The following is a 16,997-nucleotide window of genomic DNA, read 5'->3' on the forward strand; positions in this document are numbered from 1 at the left end:
ACTTAAATAAATATATCATGAGAATCTAATACCGAGAAAATGATAATAAAGAGAATTATACTATTATCAGTAATTGATAGTCATTATTATATTAATACTTTTTAATTAGTAATTATTAAGAGAAAAAGACTACAAAAATCTGAAACGCATTCACATTTATCTATTTATTTATTTATTTATTTATTGAGACGGAGTCTCGTCCTGTCAGTAGGCTGGAGTGCAGTGGCACGATCTCGGCTCACTGCAACCTCCACCTCCCAGGTTCAAGTGATTCTCCTGTCTCAGCCTCCTGAGTAACTGGGACTACAGGCGCATGCCACCATGCCCAGCTGATGTGTGTGTGTGTGTGTGTGTGTGTGTGTGTGTGTGTGTGTGTGTGTGTGTTTGTCATAGAGATGTTTCACTATGTTGGCTAGGATGGTCTCGATCTCCTGACCTCGTGATCTGCCCGCCTCGGCCTCCCAAAGTGCTGGGATTAAGGCGTGAGCCGCCGCACTCAACCATATTCACTTTTATTTAAGTTCTAAATACTTTATTGCCCATTACTACTGCTTTCTAAAACATTCTTGTGTTCCAATGTCAGGTTAGAGGAGTGAAAAATATAACAGGTTCATTACCATGGCCTGTTAGGAAGGGTCAGTACTTACTGGCAATTCTGACTGGTTACTGTAATAAAAGACTTCACAGGACTTGATGTGCTGAGTGGTAAGAGTCCAGGAGACCCTCTGAAGGTCAGGCTCCAAGAGAAGGATTTGTAAAACGGTTTGCCTTGGTGAAGCAAACACCAAAGCACACAGGAGGCATTATTTTACTAAACAGATATTTTACTAAGATATTAATCATTTCTGAATTAATTTCTTAAATGCCCATTTTTACTTTATAGAGATGCAGATAAATCCCTCGATATATTTGACGAGCAATTACATCCACTTGCTGTAAGTGTCACTTTTATTGAGGCCGTATGTCCTTATAGACTTGTGTTTGTTTCATGCTGAAGTCAAAGGACATTTTTAAGTCTTCTTCCCCATGCCATGTTGCATCTAATCATCTTATTAAAGAAGTGTTATAAAAAGGATGTGCTGGAATAAGAAATGACCTGCAGCTCTGGTTAATTAGTGAGCTAATAAGAGTAAATACATAATCCAAATAACAGAAAATGTATCTTTTAAAAAGATAATTGTCAGTAGCATCAAACGATATAAATTTTTGTAAATGCCTTTAACACATATACAGGATTTCTGTGAATAGAAATAAAAAAATTTAAATTTAAATAAATGGTGTGCAAATTAAAAGATGTACTTCCTCAGGTACATAATAGCCACATGTGGCTAGTGACCATTGTATTGAATGGTGCAGCCTTAGAGCCTTATGGTTACAGAAAACTAAACGTGTTTTTTCAAAGTTTATTGCAGAGAAGAATGAATTATTGTAAGACTTTAAAGCCTAAAAGCAGTTTACATTTTTATAGAATTCTGTGGGAAAAAGAGTAGAAAGGAACATAAAAATTTTCTGAGCTTCAGCCCATTTTTTTCACTGAATGTTGATGAGTATTGAATCATTGTGGTATCTTAAGATCCCACTGTTCATATTTTAGAAACTAAAAAGACATCTCCCCAATCCAAATTGTTCTAAATGACACATAGGCATAAGTATGAATACTGCTGTGTTAAGAATACTTCATTTTTTTTTTCCAATGGATACTTATCACATCCTTTCTTCTTTCAGCGAGGAAAGATGCCAAAGGAATACTTTGAGTGTGTTCCTAAACACAAGTTTATTTACAGATTCGTCCATGTTCTTTTTAAAGCCACAAACCTAACAGCTGAATTTGCAATAGTAACTTTGGTAAGATATTTCTTATTTATAAAATATTTTTAGAAGTTGGTATTTGTATACAGGGTATGGTGCTGTTTTTAAATAAAAGTTGGCTTTTGGGCCGGACATGGTGGCTCACACCTGCAATTTCAACACTTTGGGGGAGGCTGAGGCGGGTCGATCACCTGAGGTCAGGAGTTCAAGACTAGCCTGGCCAACATGGCGAAAACCCATCTCTACTAAAATTACAAAAATTAGCCAGGTGTGGTGGTGGGTGCCTGTAATCCCAGCTACTCAGGAGGCTGAGGCAGGAGAATCGCTTGAACCCGGGAGGCAGAGGTTGCAGTGAACCAGCCTGGGTGACAGATCAAGATTCTGTCTCAAAACAAAAACAAAAACAAACAAACAAAACGTTGGCTTCTGAAATTATTATCCAAACTTTAAGAGAAACTTATGAAAGCAAAGTAAAACACACATTCGAATTGAATCATCATTATGGCTTACAGTGTTGCCATTGCATTTTTCATAATAGAACCATTGCTATTAAAAGCAGCAGGAGAGATTCCTGATTTCTCCCCACACACTTCAGTGCAAATGCAGTGTGCGCACATGCAAGGCCAGCGGAGGTGTTGGGATGGGGAGCAGTAACAAAATCATCCGGTCCATGGGCAGAGACGGATTCCAGTGGAGCTCTGAGTTGAGTCTCAGGCTGTATTCCTCAGGCAGTTCTCATGCAGGCTGTGATTGAGAGCTGCTGCCCTGTCATCTTTGTTCCTTGGGCAATGAGTCTTAATCTACCCCTGCTGATCACTTGTGCCTGCCCAGGAATGTGGTTCCAGTAGGCCTGGGACACAAGCTTTGCTCGTTAGTCTTCCAAGCCATAGCTGTTTCCTTACATTTACATGATGCCTACAAAATTCCTATTGTAAAAATGTCATTTTGAATAATAAATTCTATTCAAATTGTTGAAATTGTTTTGCTTCTCTTCACAGCAAACCTATAGAGGAAACTCAACTGCATGGCTGGGAAGGAAAGAATACTTAGGTCAATACTTATTTACCATCCAATTAGAGTTTAGAAGAGAAGGCTTCTGATGTGCGCTTGAATCAAAGCCCTCAATGGGTGCTGGACCAGACAGAGGCCTTTTCAAGGAGCTGCAAGTCATTTGCAACTCTTAGCACATGCTGGAGGGAAGCAGGAGTGGTGCTTCCAGTTTTAGAGAGAGAGGTGATGCTGGAGGGAAAGCTGGATTGGAAAAGGGAGAGATTTGTACTCAGGCTAAGCTAGATGTGCCTTTTAGATGGCAGAGTAGCAGTGTCTAGTCATCATTTGGATATAAGGGACTAGAGCATGAATTTGAGGTAGAGATGCAGAATGAAGAGTAATAGCAACTCTTCAAATGCAGAGTAAGTGTGTAGAATAAAATTGGCCAAGCCAGGTATGGTGGGTTCATGGCTTTAGTCCCAGCTACTGGGCAGGCTGAGCTGGGGGGGATTACTTGAGCCCAGTAGTTTGAGTCCAGCCTAGGCCACATGGTGAGAACCTGTATCTTAAGAAAAGAAAAAATAAAGCCAGGTGTGGTGGCTCACCCTTGTAATTCCAGCACTGTGGGAGACCATGACAAGAGTATTGCTTGAGCTTAGGAGTTCAAGAATAGCCTTGGCAATAAGGTGAGGCCCCATCTCTATTTAAAAAAAGAAAGAAATTAGCCGGTCATTGTGGCACATGCCTGTGGCCCCAGGTACATGGTAGACTGAGGCAAGGAGATTATTTGAGCCAGGAGATGGAGAATGCAGCGAATCATGATCATGCCACTGCACTGCAGCTCGGGCAACAAAGTTAGACCCTGTCTTTAAATAGATAAAGAAAATTGACAGATGATAGATCTGTAAGGACTTATAGTGAGTAAAGGACAAGCCCCCAGAGGAGTAGCTACTAGAGTGGGAGGAGGAAAAGCAGGAGAGGATATTAAAAGACTTAAAAGAGGCCATGGTCACAGTGCTGAATGCTGCTGAGAAGTGACTCATTTCATAAACACTCACTGGATGTTGACTCTATGGCACTCTTCTAAGTGCTGGGGTAGAAGGCAGAACAGGCTGAACACAGTTCTTGCCTTTATGAGCTTATGTTCTAGTGAGAGACAAGTAGTTTTTTCAGGTAGTGTCAAATATCAGGAAGAGGAAGCAGGATGAAGGGATTCAGAGTGTTGGGGTGCTCAGTACTTTAGATAGAATGATAAGGAAGAGTCTCTCTAGGGAGCCAACATTTGAACAGTGACCTGACCAAAGCAACAAAGGGAAGGAGTGCTGTCATTACAAGCAGCAGAGACAGGAACGTGTATCACATGTGTTCACAGAACAAACAGCAAGGTGACCAGTGTGGTCAGAGTGAGGAATAAGAGAAGCAGTCGAGATAAGACCACACAGGCAGGGCCATAGCTCACAGGCCCTTTTGGCTTCAGGCCATAGGAAGATGTTAAGGTTTTATTCCAGTTTGATAGGGGACTCATGTAGATCTTCAGCAGGGAAGTGAGTGCTGTAAATAAAGAGGCTAGGCTATGGTGACTGCTTTGGGGAAAGTAAGTCATGGTTGGGAGGCAGATTGGAGGCAGAGAAGAGGGCTAAAAAGCAATTAGAGTGATACAGGTGAGCAATGAGAGATTGTGGCTCATAATCAACCCAAGCAGACTACCAGTGAAGGCAGACATAACAGGCATTGGAGACAGATTGCAGAAGAGTAACTCAAAGGCAGGTACTTGGCAGATGGCAGTGTCCTGTACACGATTAGAAAAGGCTTATAGAGTTGACTGTTGGGCTGGAGACTTCCAATTTGTAAGTGTGAGGGCACCAGAAACCTAGGCAAGAGAACTGTTGGAAGAGCAATGTCAGTGGGGCAGGCAGTGTACATTAAGGAGAGATGGAAGATGAGGAGCTGGCATGAGTGCATGGTGCTGTGAGCACCAATGAGAGGACACAGCTGGAGTAGCGGGGAATGAGATGGGAACAACGGAACAGTTAGATTGGGGGAAATCGCTAGTAGAGAGGCATAAAATCTTCAAAAAGAGCTGATTGTAGGAACAGTGTTCTGCAAAAGTGGGATGGGATCAACTGCACTGAGAAGAGTTGGCATCAGTGGGGAAAAAGAATTCTGTGTCACACTGACCCAGGAGGAAAAATACCGATGAGTGAGTGTCAGCCGGTCAACAGCTTAGCAGTAAGGCAACAGGAAGTTGAGGGCCTGCTAGTGTTGTTTGAGTGCTCTCTGATTCCTATACAGAGAGCGAGGTCCATTCTCAAAATACTTGAGAGTTTTGAGTTTGGGGGAAAGGGAGCAGAACCTCTGTAAAACATATCATGCTCAACAGCCATTTATTTTTGAAAACAGGTGAGTTTGGAGAACACTTGTACATCTGAGCTGACAATCACAACCTTCTGACAAGAAATAAACTCGTATAAAATAAAAGTTTTCCCTTTGTTTTGACATAAAGAGTTCAAGTAGCTCGCAGACATACTCTTCTGCAGAGCGCCCTCTGAGGTAACACCTCCTCACAGCTCGCCTTTAATCTTTACTCAGCTGTTCACTTTGCCCAATTCTTTGTAAAGCCCAATTCACTTTGCCAAATTCTTTGCGCTCATTCATGAGACTGTCTCACAAACTACTCGGCAGTCTTAGAGGAATCCTAGGGATGCAGAAACTGGCAGCTGTTTCCACCTTTAAACCAACAGAATTGACTAAGTTGCAGAATGTAAGAGAGAATACATTTTCATGAAGTGATTATGAAAATGGGAAAATAGGGGCTGAGAGGAGGACCATTCTTTTATATACATGTGTTTTTTATCAAGCAACTGAATATTGGTAATGTTTTACAACCCCTTAGACCTGCACCTGCCATGCTGCTCTGCACAGCGGCCACTAGGAGGCTCTCTTGACCAGCAGTTTTTGAAGCTAGCACCACAAAAGCGTTAGTTTTTGTGAAAAGGAGATTAACATTTGGTCACTATCACATGGGTTTTACATATTCAAGCCTGACATACCTGTAGAATTTCTATCTACCTCCCAGCTAGGAGTGAGACATTACATGTGGTAGGCACTTGAGTATTTCCTGAACAACTTTAATCTACACTGGTCCTGTGTGTATGCTGCCTTTTATGAGTGTAAAGATGATGACACTGCCCCTCTTCATGATGGCATTGGCTGACATATGCAGGCATTCTTGTCACCAAAATTGGGCTGGAAATTCCCATAGGCAGAGTAGGCAGCAGAAGTATCTGACCTATGATTGTAATGTGGTCTCTTGCTTTGCCTGACCAAGCAAAGTCTGCAGAGCGTAAGAATAAAAGACACTTTCTGGTCAAAAGCAGAAGAAATCTGTCATTCAAAAGAGTTCTTATCACAGCACTTAAAGTGAACTAAATCAATGGCCAGTGCTCTATTTTGCAGATTTACACAGAAAGACTCTTAAGTTATGCTGAGATAGACCTTTGCCCGACCAACTGGAAGAGGATTGTCATAGGAGCCATTCTTCTCACCTCCAAAGTTTGGAAAGATGTGACTATATGGAATAGGGAATACTGCAAGCTCTTTGTGAATGCTAGCATTGAAGACATGTGAGTTTCTAAGGTTTTTGTGAACTTTCTAACCATTTTCATTACCTTATTTGCTCCCATAAATGTAACACTTTAAGACATATTTTTAAAGGCTACAGCGTGCAGATAAGGAAAACACATAAAACCACATACTTCTTTCTATCCAGCTTTAGTATAAAAGTTCATATTTTTTCACTGTTAATGGGTAGGTCTTGGTGAGTTACTGTTGTAATAATCTGCTCTGCTCATAAGTATTTTTCTGGTGGTTTTTGGCAAATACTTCACAAGTGCACCACCTGAACAGCACAGTACAGTAAATATCTTATGGCTTTTTAGAAGCTGTCTGTAAGTTCCAGTCTCTTTTTAAGGGACACATGTCTGGCTGTTGAAATAATTGACCACTCTTAAGGTCTAGGGCCTCTGGATTATGGAGAAGTTATAGCCTCAGCCTCAGTCACACATTGTATATTTGCTTTTGCTGATGTTTTCTCCTTTTTATTTAAAAGTCTGTTTTTTATAGAAACCTTGAGATGCAGAATAGTCACAGATCCCCGTGCCCTCCCCATTAGGAATGTTGCATGTGTTTTTTTTTTTTGAGACGGAGTCTCACGCTGTTGCCCAGGCTGGAGTGCAGTGGCGGGATCTCGGCTCACTGCAAGCTCCGCCTCCCGGGTTCCCGCCATTCTCCTGCCTCAGCCTCCTGAGTAGCTGGAACTACAGGCGCCCGCCACCGCGCCCGGCTAATTTTTTGTATTTTTAGTAGAGACGGGGTTTCACTGTGGTCTCGATCTCCTGACCTTGTGATCCGCCCGCCTCAGCCTCCCAAAGTGCTGGGATTACAGGCTTGAGCCACCGCGCCCGGCCAGGAATGTTGCATGTGTTTAGAAATTGGGTCAATGAGTTTGAAGCTCCAGTGTTTCCCTGAGACAGTATGCAAAAAATTGCCGGGGCATCACACAATGCCCACCACACTCAAGAGGCTCCTGAGGTACTCATGCAACCACAGCAGCAATTTGTGGGACTTGTGTTACCAAGGAGAGTGCAAGAAATCTTGCTGAGTCATGGGGTTGCTCATAGATGGTGCCAACATGATACTGAAACATGGGCTTTATGGGGGCTTTCTTCCAGTCTGGCCTTACGACTGTTGTAAAGGGAAGAGCCTTGGAGTTTGTAAGCGGGGTGAGCTAGGGAGGCATTTACAGCAAACACTCTAGCAGTGTCCACAAGACAGTGAGAATAGCTATGTGGGTGACACTTAAGAAAATATAAAAGAACCCCTGTTGCGGTCATTTAGCAGCATATGAAGATCAAGATCATGACAGGCAGTGGCAAGAGTTTGTTTTTTTACATTTGCCCATTACTCCAGATAAGACTGTCATGTAGAATGTATATGATCACAAAGGTGGAGCCTGATGGCTAATTAGAAGTCTCTGCCAATTGCTCTTCTCATAGGAATGACAAATTGAGTAACTATCTAAATAAAAAACACCTTTTATGAACTAAAAATAGCTAAATAATTATAGTACCTGGTTTAAACTTTCTATCACTGAAAAAGGCAGTGAACAGGGTAGGAAATACAGTCTTGAGTTGCTGATGCCAGCCCTCCCTTATGTCCTAGCGGTGGCCACATGACAAGAAGAGAATCTGCATACTTGGGAGAGGGAGAGCACAGCAGTTGTGAGACTTTGCATTGAACTCAGTGCTGCATTGTCATAGCAGAAAGCAAAACTGGGCTGAACTCAGCCAGTGCCCACCCACGGATGGGACATTTCTAGTCCTAGCATGAAGGGAATCACCCATTCCAGTGGCTGAAACCTGAGTTGTGGAAAGCCTCACTGCTGTGGGATAAAGTACTCTGGGGTCCTTAATAAACTTGAAAGACTGTCTAGGCCACAAGGACTGCAACTCTTAGGCAAATCTGAGAGCAGAGCTGCGCTTGGAGCCAGTGTATTTGGGGGGCATGTAACCTAGAGAGACAGCAGCTGGTGCAGCTCAGGCAGTGCTGTACCACCCCTCCTTCAATCCTAGACAGCGTAGCTCGCAACTCTGACAGAGACTTCTTTCTTCTGCTTGAGAAGAGTAAAGAGGACTTTGTCTTGCAACTTGGATACTAGCTCAGCCACAGTAGGAGAGGGCACTGGTCAGAGTCATGAGGCTCCCATTTTGGGTCCTAGCTTTTGGATAATACCTCTAGACAAATTCTGGGCCATAAGGGAACCTGCTGCCTTGAAGGGAAGGACTCAGTAAGGGCAGGATTCTTTACTTTCTGACTAAAGAACTCTTGGACCCTGAATAATCAGCAGTGGCTAAGCAGGTAGGACATGTCACGGGTCTTTAGTGAGACTCAGAGATCTGCTGGCTTCATGTGTGACCCAGCACATTCCCGGCTCTGGAGGCTATGAGGAGAGACAAATTCTGCTTGAGAAAAGCCGAGGGAAGAGTACAGAGGACTTTGTCTTGAACTTAGACACCAGAGCAGCCACAGTGGAGAAAAGCACCAAGTGGCCTGTTAGGGGTCCCTGATTCAGGCCTTGGCTCTTGGATGGCATCTCTGGGCTTACCCTGGGCCAGAGATGAGCCCACTGCCCTGAGGAGTGAGTTCCAGGCCAGGCAGCATTCACCACAAGCTGACTGAGAGCCCTCGGGCCTTAATGAACATCAGTGGTGACATGGCAGTACACCCCATGGGATTGTGATGCTGGTGAACATGGGGACAGACTACTATGCCTGGGTAATGGGGAGGGAAGAGTGGAAAGGTGTTTGATGGTTTTAATGCCAGTTCAGTCACAGTAAAATAGAGTATCTAGTGATTTCTAAGGTTTATGACCCCAGGCCTAGCCCCTAGACAGCACCTCTGAACACATCCAGAGGCCGGGGGAACCTACTACACTTAAGCAAAGGACAGAAGGCTCTCTGGCTTCACTACCTGCTAACTGTAGAGCCTTGGGGCTTTGAGCAAAGTAGCCGGCAGCCAGGGAGTTGTTACAATAGGGTCCTTGGACAGTCACAGTGCTATGTGGGCTTCAGATCAGACCCAGTGCTGTCCCAGTTGTAGCAGCCACAGGGGAGCTCCAGGAAGCTTTGCACAGAGAGAGAAACTCTTTTTGTTTGGGGGAAAGTAAGAGAAGAAATGAGTCTCTGGCTGCTAATGCAGAGAATTCTTCCAGATCGAATCCAAGATCACTAATGTGCTACCTCTACATATCAGCAAGAACTAATGACATTCTTCATAGACATAGAAATAGAAAAGACAATCCTAAAATTTTTATGGAACCACAAAAGACACAGAATATTCAAAGCTATTCTCAGGAAAAAAACGAACAAACAAAACAGAAGGAGTCACATTGTTTGACTTCAAATGATACTCTACAACTATAGTAACCAGAACAGCATGACACTGGCATGAAAACAGATACATAGACCAATGAGACAGAAGACAGAACTCAGAAACAAATCCACATATCCACAGTGAACTCATTTTCAACAAAGATGCCAATAATATACAATGGGGAAAGGATGGTATCTTTAATAAATGATGCTGGGAAAACTGGATATCCATATGCAGAAGAATGAAACTAGTTTTTATCTTTACCTTATATAAAACTCAAATCAAAATGCATTGAATATTTAAATTTAAGACCTCAAACTATGAAACTAAAATAAAAGATTAGGAATATTCTTGAAGACATTGGACTGGAAAAAGATTTTTTAATACTCCATAAGCACATGCAACCAAAACAAAAATGGGCAAATGAAGTCACATCAAGTTAAAAAACTTATGCAAAGCAAAGGAAACAACAAAGTGAAGAGACAACCCACATTCTGGGAAAAGATATTTGCAAACTATCTGTCAAGAGATTAATTACCAGAATATATGAGAAGTGCAAACAACTCTGTGAGAAAAAAACTAATAATCCGATTTTTAAATGGCCAAAAGATCTGAATAGACATTTCTCAAAAGAAGATGCATTAGCTGCTGATGGCAAATGCTTCTGGTTCCTGCTGCAAGGGAGTTCTAGGCCGGAAAATTACCTGACCTCAGAAGGTCAAGCCTGTGGTGAGCTGTGATTGTGCCACTCTCCAACCTGGTGATAGAGTGAGACTCCGTTTCAAAACTTTAAAAAAATACATACAAATGGCAAACAGATACATGAAAAGATACTCAGCATTATTAATCATCAGAGAAATTCAAACCAACACTACAGTGAGAGATCCATCTCACCTCACTTAGAATTACTTTTATCCAAAAGACACGCAATTAACAAATGCTGGCAAGGATATGGGAAAAAGGGAAACCTTGTACACTGTTAGTGGGAATGTAAATTAGTACAACCCCTATGGAGAACAATTTGGGGGTCCTCAAAACTAAAAACAGAGCTACAATATGATCCAGCAATCCCGCTACTGGGTATATACCCAAAATAAAGGAAATCAGTATATCAAAGAGACACCTGCACTCTCATGTATGTTGCAGTACTATTTACAATAGCCAAGATTTAGAAGCATCCCAAGTGTCCATCAACAGATGAGTGGATAAAGAAAAGGTACATGTACACAATGGAATACTATTCAGCCTTAAAAAATAATGAGATTCTGTTATTTGCAACAACAACATGGATGGAAATGGAGTATAATGAAATAGAGTATTAACTCATTATGTTAAGTGAAATAGCCCATGTTCTCACTTTTTATGGGAGTTAAATGTTGAAACAATTTTACTTGTGGAGATAGACAGTAGAAGAATTGTTACCAGGGACTGGTAAAGGTAGTATGGGGGATGGGGAGTAAGAGGTAATTGTTAATGGGTACAAAAATGTATTTCGAATAAGATGTAGTATTTGATAGCACAACAGGGTGACTCTAGTAATTATTTAATTGTACATTTAACAACAATGAAAAGATTATAATTTGATTATTTGTAACACAAAGGAGAAATGTGTGATGGATACTTCATTTACCTTGGTAGGATTAGTACACATCGTTGGCCTGTATCAAAATATCCAATATACCCTATGAATATATAAAGCTATAATGTATGCACAATTTTTTAAAAAGACTGTCATTCAGAATTACTACACTGTATGTATACAACTGAAGTGAGGATGTTGTGACTAAGAAAAGACTAGTGACTGTTGGTTGCTGTTGAAATGGCTGTTGGTGAAAATGACCACTTCATTGATAGTATAAACGGGTGGTGATGGTGATGTTGCTAGTAGCCATTTTAGCAAAAGATGTGGCAGAAAATGAATTTGAAACAATTAGAAGTACTTTGAAAGTTGCAGACACTAAACTGACTTTGATCACTACCGTCATCAGTCTGCAGACTGATTTCTCAAAGGAAACGAAATTTGTAATTATGAACACTTAGCTCTGCTATAACTGTGGCTAAATTATTCTCAAAACTTGCAACTAAACTGGCTGGGCTCTAGTTCTAGTTACAAGGTCAAGGAATATGCAAGTTCCCACAGATGTGAGGTCCAGGAGCAGTGGTGGTAAAGGCCGGCTGTAAGAAAACCAATTCTACGCAATTCTGTTTGTGAATGCGGAAACACCAGAAGCAATGCTCTGAAAAGGCTGCTTTTGTTCATGATCTTTGGAAACTGGAAAGCATTACAACAAAGTGTTTAATACACATTTACCTTGTCTCCCTGCTGTTGATTATGCATAATAATCTTGTTTTGACTGTAAATTGAACCATTTAAAAATGAGCGTCTATCAGGTTTTTCTTAAAACTCTTCAACATCTTCATGTCTTGTTGAAATATATTTTCCTTCAAAATATCAGTTAAACTGAGCAGCTGCTCTTAAGAAAATTTGCTGTACCTGTAAAGGGTATGCTATTCAGTCACTTAAAAAAATAAACAAAAAAAACTAAGAAGTTCCATATCCTGTAGGCATAATGCTTATCTCCAGTAACTAAACTTCTATTAATAGGCATAATAATTTAATAAAATATTATATTTCTAAACAGTCAAAATGTGTTCATGGAAAAATATGAGATAATATAAAAGACATAAATACAAAAGTCCTGTTTAGCTGATTATTAAAACATTGTCTGATTTACATTTCTATAGCCCTATGGTCATATGAACAGGTAATTGATGTTGGAAGTAGTTTCAGATGGGTTTTCAGTTAAGCAAATGAGAAAACTACATCTCTGCATATTTTAACTGCTCTTCCAGAGAACATCAAACATTTGTTGACTTAGCCAGTGGATAAGATATTAAAACTTTAAAACCAAGAAACTAAATATGTTGTTCAGGTATTGATTATCTTTATACAATTAAGTCTTTACAGGGATTACTGTGAAAGTAGTTCTATATTATTTTATATTCATTTGTTTAAACATTTAACAAGAAGCCAGGTACACTGGCTGACACCTATAATTCCAGCAATTTTGGAGGCCAGGGTAAGAGGATCACTTGAGCACAGAAGTTTGAGACCAGCTTGGGCAACAAAGACCCTGTCTCTAATTGAATTTTTATTTTAAATTAGCCCAGCTCAGTGGCACAAGCCTGTAGTCTCAGTGACTTGAAAGGCTTAGGTAAGTGGGTTGATTGAGCCCCGGAGTTTGAGGCTGGTGTTAGCTAGGATCATGCCACTGCACTTTAGCCTGAGTGACAGACTGAGACCATGTTTCTTTAAAAAAAAAAAAAAAATAGGTGAGGGCAGCTGTATGATCATCTGACAAAAGGCTGCTCTCAGCCTTTATCTCTCTCAGTGCCTTCAACTCATCCCCAACATTCTGTTCTGGCCATGGGTGACAGAAGCTGAGCACCTTGGGGTTTTATTTCCAGCTCAGGAGAAACACTGAGTGTGTAAGTCCTGTGCCCTGCCAGAAGTCATATCATAAAGTGAGTTTAGTCTAGCCAAGATATCTCTCTTTAATCTTTCTGCCTTCCAATGTTTAAAGAGTATTCCTGTCACTAGACACTAGTGACAGTTTCTCATCTTCATAATTTCAAGGTGAGTAGAAACTGGCGTGATGCCCTTTGACATAGTCTCATGCACTGAGGCAGAGGGAGGGGATTCCCTTTCCCATCAAATGTAGCTTATATATGTATTTGGGACGAATCCTTGTTGTTTTCGAGTTTTTCCTCCTCAGAAATAACAGGGCGGCTCTCCCTGGATCCATTTGTTGCCATGGTGATGTGCTCATGGCTTTTGTTGGTGCTTTTCAACTTCAGTAAGCCTCTTTCTGTTATCCTTGTGAAAATGTCTGCAAGTTCTTCAGAGCTAATAAATGATATTCATCATTCCTGTCATCTGATCACTATTATGGGGCCTTGTGAGTGAGCATGGAGTCTGAGCTGTGCACCTGCACTAAGGGAACTCTCAAGAATGAGCCCCGAGTCAGCAGCACAAATGCATAAGAGGTGGTCACCTTTCTCCTCATCCCAGACTCAGGGTGCTGGACGCAGAAGGGAGTGCAAGCAACTGTACCTTGTTTGGACATTACCATAGGAATCCAACTGGGTAGCCTTTATTGGTTTCAAAACAGAATTTACAGACATCCTAGTAGCTCAGAATTATATTTTTAAATGAATAGAAATAAATTTTATTAAATGACTTAACAGAAAAAAACACTACATGTTTAGTACATGAACTAAACTTATGTAGTATTGTTTGAAGAGTATCTACAAAATTCTCACCCTAATGTTTTCTTGCAAAAGAAGTGAAAATATAAAGTGCAGAGACATTCTGTAACAAGGAACCACTGAGAAACGCAAAATATTTGAAAGTCATGTAAAATTTATATGCATTTTTGAGGATTATAAAAATAATCAGTTGTCATCAGACTTTTCATTTTAGCAACATTTATAGAATTATTTTCTAGTGGGAGTTTTCACACAGCTTTTGAAAAAAAATATTAAAACTGAAAACTTCCTTGTATTTTGTAAACTACTGGGGTTCCAATTCAGTGTGCTTTTTATATATTTATAAGGACCACCTACAGCATGTAATATCATGGATCTTTGAGTGAAAATGAAATAAAGGCATTCTCACATTCTGTACATTCATAGGTTTTACCTCAGAAATTAGTTTTTTTCTTGTCTTCAGGTGGAACTGGAACAAGTAAAGGCATTACCACATGTTTGTATTTATAAGACTTTTCTTCACTGAACGCTTTTATGTTTTCAAAGAGAAATGACAAAAACTGAAGACTTTACCATGTTTCTTAAAATTTTGTGTTTTTCTCCATTTTAAATCCTAAAATGTCTTTAAAAGCAAGTGGGAAAATTAAGTTTATTATCACATTTTTTACATTTATGCTTTTTCCCCAGTATCAGTTTTTCTAAGTTTTCAAAGAGAACTGAGAAAACTGCAGGCTTTCCCATGTTTATTACATCTATAGGGTTTCTCTTCAGTGTGTGCTTTTTCATGTGTTCTAATAGAACTAGAACATATAATTGCTTTACCACATTTCTTACATCAGAATGTTTTCAAAGATATCCCAGCGGACTAACATTGTCCTATGTTGGTTTTGTTGTGTTCCTCCTCCCACAGAAATGAGCTTGAAAGACAGTTTTTGCAGCTAATTGACTATAACATCAAAGTTTCTGGAAGTGTTTATGCCAAGTACTATTTTGATCTTCGATCCTTGGCAAAGGACAATAGCTTGCATTTGCCATTTTATCTTCTCAACAAAGAAAGAGCACAGAAACTGCAAGTAAGGCGATGAAGTCACTAAGGGGGGTTTTCTGTCAACCACCAAAGCCAACATCTGTAACTAGATTAGATTAAGTAGTGATGAGAAAAATGAAAAGCTACAAAATTAACTTACATGCTGAAGAGCTTATTAACCTTTTGGTATCTTATTTCCTGTATTATTTATGGTTTATACAAGAATCCACATTATTTAAAAATTATAGATCTCTTCTGTGACCATAATTCAGAATATTTTTAACCAAATTTAATTCATGCTTAGTGGTATTCTTTTTGAATTGCTGCCCTTTCAAATAAGCACACATGAATAATTTCTTGTAATTCCATTTTAAATGATATCTGCATATATAATGCACTTACCACTTTTGCCTGTTTTTTATTACTTAGTTTGCAAATTTATGTTATTTTCTATTGTATATATTACAGTGCAGCCAGTCCCATAAGTTTGTTAGGCAAAGCATTAGTGCTTAAGCCAAGAGACCTACACTTAGTCTGTATAAGGTATGAGCATCTCAGGTACTGGATGCAAGAAGTACATGGGTTTTACTGGAAATGGTAACTTTTGGGGGGCAAAGCAATATTTATGGTTTGTGACTTCTGATTTCAGTTGTGAGCAAAGTTACAACTGAAATGGATGCATATTTAAAATTAGTACTTTCTGTAGTTCCTTGGAAGTACTTTCGAATAATATACCTTCTACCATAATTAATGTGTCAGGTTCTGCCTTTTGATGCTTTACTCGTTCGACCTCTTTGATGTTCCAGTGCACGCCAGCACACATCTGCTTCATTCAAATTTGCTTTGAGGGTATAATAACTACTGCAGATTGGGTAGAATCTGAATACATTAATAAACTATAAATTTTCCTTTGCTCCAGCAATCTAATCATAGCCCTTAAAGGAGATTACCTTAGTGAGGTGGCAGGGAGTAGCATCCCCGGAACTTGGCAGTGTGAACCTCAGCCAAAGTAGCTGTAACTGTGAACTATCTAAAGGAGTCTGCATGTGAGGCTTATCATCAATGGTGCTTGTTAAAAGGTTAGAGCCCTTTTAAAAATTGTACCTCTTTTCTGTTTCATTGACTTTCTTAGGCTGTTTCAAGGGTGGAAGACACAAAAATCTTTTATAGTGCTACCATGAGAAGGTCCTTCAGCGCTGATAATTTCATTACTCTTCAGCGCTCTAAAGCCATTATCTCTTGAAAGAAGAAATGAGGGGCTATATCATCTGAACCCCTCATCAAAAAAGACGGGAAAATATTACCTCTCTTGCTCAACAACTAGAAAAGTCAGTATTTTCAAAAGAAGAAAGATCTTAAAGTTGAGAGACTTGTGGACAACTAGGACTGCACTCCACAGGAAAAAAAAATGGGATCTTTGCAGTGCAACAACTCTCGTACACTCTTCTGTCTTGCTAAACGTAAACAGGTATAAAAATCACTCCAAAGTGAAGACTTCTTGCCCATACATAGATATTTTTTTAGTGTGTGGACTGATAGCTGTGAACTATGTAAGGGCTTTAAAACTATAGTTTAAATTTTTAGATTTTAGACATAATTTTCTAAATTTTCTTTTCTATTTTTCTTTTCCCCAATATTGCTGCAGATGCATTTAAAATAAATGCAGTATTACTATTAAAACATGGGACTGTAACAACTCATGAAGCCACTGGAAGCAGACTGCTCATTTTCAGGTGTCAAAGAGTTCTTCCTGCCTACTCTTACCATCGGAGCTGCTCGTCACTGGCAATCATTTTAAACAAAAGCTGATGGAGGACATTTGCTGTTCCTATCTTTTGCAAGCATTACTTGCTAACATTTTAGCATGTTTGGGGTCACAAAAGAAAAACTATTAGTTATTGGTTACCTACTTGTATTAGGGTCCATGGTATGTTTCTTATAAACTGTAATGATCCTTCTCATTTGCTGATAA

The sequence above is a fragment of the Macaca mulatta genome, chromosome 19 (genome assembly GCF_049350105.2).
Source record: "Macaca mulatta isolate MMU2019108-1 chromosome 19, T2T-MMU8v2.0, whole genome shotgun sequence".
Taxonomy (NCBI): domain Eukaryota; kingdom Metazoa; phylum Chordata; class Mammalia; order Primates; family Cercopithecidae; genus Macaca; species Macaca mulatta.